The following is a 10,622-nucleotide window of genomic DNA, read 5'->3' as shown; positions in this document are numbered from 1 at the left end:
TTTAGGATTCTGATTTTTTTTTAAAGCAGTTGGGGTTAAGTAACTTGCTCAAGGTTACACAGCCAGGTGTTTCTGGGTGGGTGCTAAGTGTCTGAGCCCGGATTCAATCCCCAGGTCATACCAACACTGGGGCCAGTGCTCTTACTTGCTGTGCTACTTGGCCACCGGGATTCTGATTTTTTTTTTTATCACGAATTGTTTGTTTGTTGCAACAGTTACGTTTCTTTTATATTTGCTCAACACTGGTCAGCAAGCATATTCAGTTCATAGTTGATTCATCTACTGTGTCAACCCAAGCTTCTTCTTCAGAAACTCTGGCATCTCAGGTGGAGGAGGACGGGGAAGTCTGAAATAGACTTTCACGGAGTCATAGATGAACCACTGTAGTGCAGTCAGGGTACCAATCATGATGATATGGGCAAAGAGCCCCTTCCATACACCTTTGAATCCAAGCCTTTGGAGGACTTGTAAAGCTGAGCTGCCCTTTTCCTTGTTCAGCACAGATACCACAGAGTCAGCAGGGTGAGACACGATGGCACAGAAGACACCAGTTATGTAACCTGCCATGAAGGTCACCACCAGCTATTCTCCCTTTGAGCACTTACTTCGGAGCTTCGGAACAACGTACTTGTACAGGGCCTCAACGGTTCGCTCAAAGCAAGCAAACTTCATCATGGTGTATGGGATCTGTCTCATCCATAAAGGAGCAACACCCTTGTAGAATGCAAAGAGGCCCTCTTCTTTAAACATTTTTGGAGCAGCCTCCCTCAGGTTGTTGGTGTAGCCTGGCTGGGTCTGAATTCTGACCTTGGCAGCTTCCATAGGAGCCAGGGCAATATCAGCAAAGAATTCAGCACTGGCTGAGGCAGCCAAATACAGGGATGTATGCCAGAGGTAAGCATTTTCCTCACCAAGAAGGTTACTATACAACACTTTGAAGACTTCATAAAAACCAAACTTGCAAAGTCCCTGCATTGAGTACCCAATGAATGTTGGAGCCCATCCTTTAGCCAGACCATGAACACCATCTTCTCGGAGTGTGATGGAGAATCCATTAAAGATGCCCTTGTAGTTCTGGGGGTCCACCTGCATCCTGAATTTCACTAAGTCGAGGGGTACAACAGCAGTGTGTGTCAGGCCACAACTTAAGACCCCACCAATGCCACAGAGCGCATAAAACTTCATGGAGCCATATTCACAACTGTATTTTAAGATGGAGGAGACACAACCGTCCGTCTGCTCCAGCAGGCTGCAGCTCACAGAGAGCAAACGTCCTCCGGATTCTGATTTTTTAAATCCATACTGCTATCCACTTTCATTCTATGGGAAAGTTCATCCCATTCACATTTACAGTTATGTTTACTGCATATTTCTCTCTATCTTATCCCCCCTTCCCCATATACTTTTCTCTCTCTCTCCTTTCACCCTGTCCCTCCTTGTCAATGTTTGTCTTTTGACCATCACCTCCCTCAATCTATCTCTCTTCTATCAGTCCCTTCCACCTTTTCCCCCCCTTCCCCTCCTACTTCCTTATAAGGTAAGATAAATTTCTTTGACCAACTGAGGGTATATGTTATTCCCTCTTTGAGCCAAATGCAGTGAAAGTAAGGTTCAAACAATTCTCACCACCTCCCTTCTTTCCACTCTACTGTAATAAGGTCTTTCATGCTTCTTCATGTGATATAATTTATCCTATTCTATCTCCTCCTTTCCTCTTATCCCATTACAATCCATTTTCACCTGTTAATTTTTTATCATAACATTAAAGTCAACTTATACCCACACCCTCTGTCTAAGTATACTCTTTTTAACTGCCCTAATAGAGATATAGTTGTTAAGAGTTACACGTATCATCTTCCCATGTAAGGATTCTTGGTTGTAATCTAAGCACTTTTGCCTTCTCAAATATCATATTCCAAGACCTCTGATCCTTTAATGTAGAAGCTGCTAAATTCTGTGTATTCCTGCCTGTGGTTCCTGGATATTTAAATTATTTCTTTTTGGCTGCTTGTGGTATTTTCTCCTTGACCTTCTTGACTTTCTGGAATTTGGCTATAATATTCTTTGTAGTTTTAATTTTGAGATTTCTTATAGGAGGTGATTGGTGAATTCTTTAAATGACTCTTTTGCCCTCTGGTTCTAGGATATCAGGACAGTTTTCCTTGATAATTTCTTGAAAGATGTTGTCCAGGCTCTTTTATTGACCCTAGCCTTCAGGTAGTCCAATAATTCTTAAATTATCTCTCCTGGATTTATTTTCCAGGCAAGTTGTTTTTCCAATGAGATATTTAACATTTTTTTCTTCTTTTTCATTTTTTTTAATTTTGTTTGACTGATTGTTGGTGTCTTATAGCTAGTTTCCATTTACCCAATCTTAATTTTTAAGGAATTATTTTCTTCAGTTAGCTTTTTTACTTCCTTTTCTATTTGGCCAAGATTTTTTTTTCAATTTGGCCAGTTCTATTTTTTAAGGAGTTGTTTTCCTTAGTCAATTTTTATGCTTCCTTTTCCAAGCTGCTGACTTTTTTTCATCATTCTCTTGCATAGCTCTCATTTCTTTTCTCAATTTTTCTTCTACATCTCTTACTTGATTTAAAATTTTTTTAAGCTCTTCCAAGAGAACTTTTTGGGCTTGAGACTAATTCATATTCCCTTTTGAGGCTTTGTATGTAGACTTTTTGACATCATTTTCCTCTTCTGAGTTTGTGTTTTGATCTTCCCTGTCATTATAGTAATTTTCTATGGTCAGGGCTCTTTCCTGTTTTTTGATCATTTTTAAAAAATTGAGATCTGTTAAAAATTGGGATAAAAGGGGCACTACCTCAAGCTTCTTACACTGGAGACTAGGAACCTGATCACTGGCTTTCTGCACTGGGGACTCAGGGGCTAGTGGATGGCCCACTGAGCTAGGGTGGCCTGGCCTCCTCACACCTTTTGTGCCTTGGGTTCAGGAACTGACAAATGGCCTCATGTGCTGGGACTGGAGGCTTCAAAACTGGCCTGCTGAGCCTAGACCATGGGGCCTTGGTTGCTGATCTGTATTGTGGCTAAGAGCCACTTTCTTGAACATCCCTGCTCTAGGCTGTGTTCTCCTTTTACCTAAGTGAGATGGACCTTTCCTGAAGTCCTTTTAAGTTGTCTTGAGATGGAAAATTGTTTCACTCGGTCTTTTTGTGGATTCTGTTGTTTCAGAATTCTTTTAAAGGCTTGATTTAATATTGTTTCTGAGGGAAGCTGGAGAGAGCTCAGGCAACTTATAGTATTCTCTCTGTCATCTTGGCTCAGGCTCCTCCCTGAGATGAATCTTTTAAGAAAATGTCATTCTTTAGCTAAGATGCAGCACATTATTCTTTCATTTCACCTTCAAGAGACAAAACTAATTTCTGTTTGCAGAACAAAAAGATGAGGGTTGATGGTGCATTTACAAATATGCCGATGGTATGTTTAAAGATTAAAGGATTATTTCTCCACTTTGAAACCCTTTGAAACAAACAAAAAGAGATTTCCTAGTTTGATGATGTTCAGCTATTTAAAGTGGCAATGGGATTATATCCTCCCCTTTATTTTATATAAAAAAACTTTTTTTTGTTCTTCTCGACAATCTATTCAAGAAGAAAAAATTCATTTGCCTTTTAGGCTGCTTATCCCCAGTTGAGAAAAAAAAAAGTGGTTCCAGTTGATATTGAAAACCATAGGTAGATTTCAATCTAGGATAGTTGTTTTCTGTGAGGTACAGTTTATAGGCAAAGCATCACTGTAGACATACTTCTCACAGAGTCAGACTTTATCTTCCTGCTTGATGGGTAACTACTGATGCTGCAAGTTCATCTAGCTGGGGGACATTTCAGTAGGCATTACGGGAGATGGGGGTAATAAGTACAGAAGGACTGCAGAATTCCTTAAGATTAGAATCTTCCATTTGGTCCTAGTGAAGGGAATAGAAGAACAAAAGTCATATTAGTTCTTCAACAATGCCAATAAATGAATACAGTCATTCATAAATGAAAAGGCACCATTTAAACAACTTCTGATGGGTTTTAGTTCTTTGTTGGACTTGTATAATCAACTAAGTCTGACTCTGCCCCAGATTCAGAGGGTGAATTCAGAAGGTGGGTGGCCATGACTGGAGCACAAACTAAGAAATTAGCTACATAGCTACTTTGCCATATATACAAAGCTGTACACAGTGTTATCACATTCAGTCAGTCAGTAAGCATTTATTAAGCTCTTACTATGTGCATTGGATGGCACTATATGTTGGGAATTCAAATATAAAGACAGTCCCTGCTCTTAAGTATATTACCTTCATTTTTTTGTTTTTGTTTTTTTTGCTTTTTGGAGGGCAACTGGAGTTAAGTGACTTGCCCAAGGTCACACTGCTAGTTTTTGTGTTAAGTGTCTGAGGCTGGATTTGAATTCAGGTCCTCCTGACTTCAGGGCCAGTGCTCTACTCACTGTGCCACCTACTTGCCCTTAGGATCTTACCTTCTAATGGAGAAAGACAACACACACACACACACACACACACCAAGCTGAAAATGTGATGGTCAGGGGATAATGATAGACAAAATACAAAGTGCAGTCTGGAGATGAATGAGATATGGCTAGCCGGGGTGTCCTCCTTCATTCAAAGTTCTGAGAAGATCCATCTTAATTACAATGTATGAATTCCAGAGCTATAGTGAGGCTAAGGATGAGCTGCAAGGGCAGGAGGTAATGGACAGATTTAAAAGTTTCAGAGTAATGGATTGTAGTTGCAGAACACTTGTTGAACAAGGGTATGACCATCACTGTGTGTGGCTATTGAGGGGTTGGTGTAATGGGAATCAAGAAGCTTTAAAGGGACATCAACATGTAAGATGAAATCCTAAAGTATAAGGGCAGGTATAATATTATTAAGTATAACATTCCACTTGGGTTTGAAAGGAAGACTGAAAATCAGGTGTTGAAATACTTGGGAAAAGAGAAAGAATTTTTTCGGTGCTTATAAATGACTATTGCCAGAAACTGTCTAAAGTGATAAATCTGGAGAGGTCTTAGCTCATTGCTTTATCCTTGACCTGATATGTGGTTGTAGGCAAGTCTTCTCAAAAATCTAGCTACTTTCCTAAAACTATAAATTGTGGACAAATTTCCAATCTACATTGATGAAGAGCAATTCCACATTGGTACATCCATGGTATAGTGTTTTGGGTACTGAACTTGGAGTCAGGAAGACCTGGATCCAACCTAACCTCAGACATTTCCTAGCTATGTGACCTTGGGCAATTCATTTAACCCCTCTATGCTAGTTCCCTTGTCTGGGATTGGGCTTGATGATCTATAAGATTCCTTCTAGTTCTGAGCCTATGGTTCTATAATATACATGTGGATATTATAAGGCTTTCAGTTTCACAATGTTTTCATATACATGGTCTTATATGATCTACATAATATTCTAAGACCCAGAAGGGTTAAATTACCTGTCCATAGTTATAAAACTAATGGTAAATTCAGTCATTTTAAATCACGTCCAACTTCATTTTCTTGGCAAAGATACTGGAGTGGCTTGCCATTTCCTTCTCCAGCTCATTTTACATATGAGGAAACTGAGGAAAAAGCATTAAGTGACTTGCCCAGGGGTCTTCCTAACTCCAAGCCTGGATCTCTAGCCATTACACCACGTAGCTGCCAGAGCTGAAACTCTTCTGTGTCCTATTCCAGTTCATATTCTATTCTATTATAGTAAGTTGCTTGTCTAAAAACTCCTCTCTTCTGTTTGATTAAATTCACCTTAGTAAATATTTAAGTATAAAGCACTGTTTTAATCACTGGAGGTTTAAAGAAAAAAAATCAAAGCAGTCCCTGTCCTCAATGAACTTACATTTTGATACAACAGGTAGAGATTATAAGGAAATTTGTAGATAGGGAGGGCTCCAAAAACTTGGGAGTGGGATAGAAGATAAGGTAGGGGACAGATTACTCATAGGTGGTGACTGAGATGAGCCTGAAGGAAGCTAAGGATTCTATGAGGCATTGAATGAGGTCAGAAGGCATTCCAGACCCAAGGCATGGCCCATGCAAAGTGCAAGAGAGGGAACACCAAGTCTGAGTATCATTTAATAGTTGAATTTGACTAGAACATAGATTAGCGTGAAGGAAAGGAATAGGAGAAAAGGATGTAAGGGTGGGTTAAAGGCAGACTGTGAAGGGATTTAAATGCTAGGATAAAGATTTTGTCTTCTCAGGGGTGGCTAGGTGGCATAGTAAATAGAGCACTGGCCCTGGAGTCAGGAGCACCTGAGTTCAAATCTAGCCTCAGACATTTAACTAGCCATGTGACCTTGGGCAAGTCAGTTAATCCCAATTGCCCTCAGGGAAAAAAAAAAAAAGGTTTTGTCTTCTCTCCTGGAAGCCACTGAAGAGTTCTTAGTAAGGGATTGACATGACCAGACCTTAATATTAATTTGGTAAGTTGTGGAGGATAGAATGAAGAGAATCAAAACAAGTAGACTAATTAAGAGACTATTACAATATTTGGGTCAGAGGTACCCTAGGTACCCTGCACTCTCAGGGCTTTCAACCCAGGGTAGCTAGTTGCGGTGCCCAACCAGCCATCTTGGCTTAGGTCTGGTGTGGATCACTCTCATACCTAAAACTGAGGACAAACAATACAAAGAAGAAATTAATTACCTTTTCCCATCCTATCCATAACCTGTTTCTCAGAGCCTGGGTCAATAAGGGAAAGCAAGGGAATAGCCTTCTCCCTCTCACCAGGTCATTTCATGTCATCCATTCTGGGATCAGAAACTAGGAATACAACCAAAACGATGATGGAAAGACAGCCACCAGTCTCACCAGTTTTAAAGACAGAGGCAGTAAATCAAAACAGCCTATACCACCCACATGGTCAAGGATGCAGAGAGCTCCACATTAGGCTAACTATTGTTGCTATTGAGTCATGTCTAACTCTTCATGATCTCATGGACCATAGCATGCCAATACTGGTCAAGAGGTTTTTTTTGACAAGGATGCTGGAGTGGTTTGCCATTTCCATCTCCAGCAGATTAAGGCAAACAGGGGTTAAGTGACTTGTCCCAGATCACTGTGATAGTAATGGCATTTAAAGATTCCCCTGTATTGGCTTGGTTTTCAAATTGATTGTGTTAAAACCCAGAGCTTGTTAATCCCACCTGTGGGATGGACTTTTTGATGTGAAAAGAAAGTCCTGAACTGGGAGGAGCTGGTGACGTAGATTTGGAGAGACAAGAGAGAGGCGGAAGATCTTTTTGGAAGCAGCACTTCATGGAGAGAGAGAGGCTAAGAGAATTGCTGGTGGCCGCTTTGAATTGCCCTGGACTTTTGAGACCTGCCCCCTGAGCTGCCAAGGACTGAGGAGACATGGCTGTTTTGCTGGTACTTTGTCTGTCTGTTTTGATGTTATTTTGCCAGATTTGTCCACTGGTGAAAGACAGTCCTTTTGTTGAAGAAGTCCTGGAACCTGGCTGTTCACTAAGAAGCCCTGAGACTGTCCTGCAGACAGAGAGTGAATACTGTCCACTGGTGAAGGACAGTGCTGTTGTTGCAGGGGTCTGGAGACTGTCCTGCAGACAGAATAAATACTGTCCACTGGTGAAGGACAGTGCTGTTGTTGCAGGGGTCTGGGAGCCTTTCTGTTGGTTCAGAAGCCCTGAAGAAGGATTTTCTTGTTGTATGTTTACAGAAATCCTGGGAGAGGGCTTTGCTAATGTGTTCAGGGGTTCTAGGACTGTTCTACAGACAGAGAATAAATTCATGAAGGGATTGGCAATGTATCTTATGGCCTTGCTAAGCCTTGTCTCCCCAGGAACTAAGATTGCTGAGAACTTGCCTCGTGTCAAGATGAAGAAAAGACCTCCATTTGGGTATTAAGTGCTGTGTTTAAACTTGATGTAACTCTGGGGTAGATTCAATTGTGATCCAGGGGTGGGGAACTTTTGACTTTATGTTTGGAAACTAATCTCCATTTGAGAAGAGGGACTTTGTGGTGGACTTAATTAAGGTATAGCCTAGGGGTGGAGAAGTATTTAGAACAGGGACTTTGTAATTGATTGAATGATTGGAAGGTCCTGGGGTGGGGTAGTACTTGGAGATTATTTAATCACACTTAGTAAATGCTGTATTTTGAATGATGTCATGTTTTGATCTTCTCTGTTCTGGGTTTGTTACTGAATAAAATGGAGAGCACCTATGCTGGTATTCTGAACTTTGGGAAGTTGCCTTTCTTTTGGCATTACATTACAATCACACAGTTAGTGAGTATCTGAGGTTTGATTTGAACTCAGTTCCTCCTGACTCTGCCCAGCACTCTAGCCACAAGCCATCTAGCTGCCTTAGAGTTAGGTATGTTCAAAAGCCAGGTTACACTCACATGGGTAAATATTGTTCACCCCTGATAAAATAAAAGCTTGAAAGCAGGAACAATTTCATTGTTTGTTTCCATGTCTCCAACATCTAGCACAGTTCCTGGAACATGGCAGATGCTTAATAAATGTTTATTGAATGATTAAGCAATGGAATGTCTCTCTATTCAGGGGAAGTATTTCTAATGCAAAAAATGTATTGACAAGAGCAGAATCTCCTATCACTTGCTGCATCTTGGAACTGTTGAAACAGCATCACATATTTATTTGGGGGCTTAGTGGAGTCTTGGGAAGGCATGGTAGTGATGGTCATAATTTATGTTGAGATTATATCCTATAGTCTCCAATCATTTCCTCCACAATCACACCTGTTCTATCACCTTTCTCTGTATGAGGGTGGTGTTCTTGTCAGTGAATTCCATATGAGGACATGGCTAATTAGACATGCTGCCTTGGTGCCTGGTCCTTTTGTTTCTACCTCCAGTGATAAGAGATGAACTAAAAATCAGTGAATAAGAGATCCAAAATGCAAAGGTCTTCAAGGCCATATGTTTAAATGGTAAGAACTTGGAAACCTATATCTGATTGCTTGCCTTCTTGGGAAGGGAGAGGGAAGAAAGGGAAGGAGGAAGGGATAGAATTTGGAAGTCAAAATTTTAAATAGAATGTTGAGGAAAATGGGGAAAGAAAGAGCTTGGAGAAGATTGTGAATGAGGGATTAAACATTTTCTTTCTCTTAAAAAGCCTGCAAGAGGATTCTGTAAGTATAATTTTGACAAGAAGATTGTCTGAAAGACAAGTATACCAATCTTAATACTTATGTGACTATTTAATGCTCTAGATGGAGAACTAAATATAGTTTGGGTACTGACAATTTTGCTGTCTAGAGACTTGGAAATAGGATTATTACCTGATTGCATCTTGGAAAATTAAAGGATGTTGACAATGCCAGGACCTCAGACTCAACATCTTGTCATTTTACTCTTAATAAAATGCCACATATGCATCTAATAATCACTTTGGCCAGATGCTCTGAATGTCCATTTTGGCTCAGTCACTCCTAGTTCTGCTACTACCTCTCTATGTGACCTTGGGCAAGTCACCAAATATTTTCTAAGTCTCAGTTTCCCCTTCTAGAAAATGAGGATATCGAGTTAGATGATGTCTAGTCCTATCCAAAGATAAAATCATCTGATCCTATCTATGACTTTGTGGTTAATTGCTTATGTGGTTAGTGCTTATATAGGACTGAAGGTTTAATTTATGAAATGGCATAGCTCTAATATGGTAAAAAAAAAAAAAAGCAAGTAGGATTGGCTAGAGACATAGCAGGGCTGAGAGCAGTGTAAAATTCAAGGGGCACCAAATTTTAGTGAACTTGGTTCAAATTCAAGTCTTTCTGACTCTATACCCATCGCTAAGCTGTGTAAGCACACACAAGTGATTCTGCACTTAACCATTCTGTATATCAGTTTTCTCATCTGTATAAGGGAAGATTATGCTCACTTGGTGGAGTAAGCTGGAGTCAAAGTGACTTAAGTACAAATTCTGCTTCTACCATCCTGAGTGTGTGTCCCTGGGCAAGTGATTCATACTTTCAGTGATCTGGACAATTCTCTTAATACTAAAATTGAACTTGTAGTCAGAAGACCTGGGAAGACCCAAGGTCTGGGGCTGCTTCTGTGACCTTGGGCAAGGTCTGCACCTGAATTTTCTCAACTGTAAAATGGGAGTTGGATTACTTGGTCACAAAAGTCATTCCCAGAATTAAACCTTTGATCCTATAAACTGTGGGAACTTAGGATCTTTGATCTACAAAAGGAAAGGACTGAATCCATCAAAGGCAACCCTTTCATCCTACTGTAAGGAAATAGAGAGTCTGAGAGGTCTGCCCTTGTACAGATAATAAGCATCAGGGTGGATCCTCTGGGGAGGATTTGTGGGAGGACATAGTTAGAAGCCCAAGAGGACAGGATGGACAGGTATCGATGTTTTAAAAAATTGTTAATTTATTATTTATTTTAAATATTTTTTTCTTTTTAAACTTTGAGTTCAAAATTTTCTCCCTCCTTCTCACCTCTCTCCACTGAGAAAGCATGCAAAATGATATAAATTAAACATATATGAAATCATGCAAAACATATTTCCATGTTAGTCATATTACAAATAAATAAATGAGTAAATGAAGAAAGAAAGAAAAAAAAGAAGAAAGGAAGAAAGAAAAAGAAGGAAGGAAGGAAG

General features: G+C 40.0%; 1 pseudogene; it reads right to left on the bottom strand.

Annotated features, from left to right (window-relative positions):
* Positions 1-225: 225 nt before the first annotated feature.
* Positions 226-1,202, bottom strand: LOC138174810 (solute carrier family 25 member 3 pseudogene; annotated as a pseudogene).
* Between the last annotated feature and the right edge of the window lie 9,420 nt (positions 1,203-10,622).

This window comes from Petaurus breviceps, unplaced genomic scaffold, assembly GCF_028583685.1.
Source record: "Petaurus breviceps papuanus isolate PSGF00001 unplaced genomic scaffold, PetGlider_PUasm1.0 76, whole genome shotgun sequence".
Classification (NCBI taxonomy): domain Eukaryota; kingdom Metazoa; phylum Chordata; class Mammalia; order Diprotodontia; family Petauridae; genus Petaurus; species Petaurus breviceps.
This window is presented reverse-complemented; position numbering and strand designations above follow the sequence as displayed.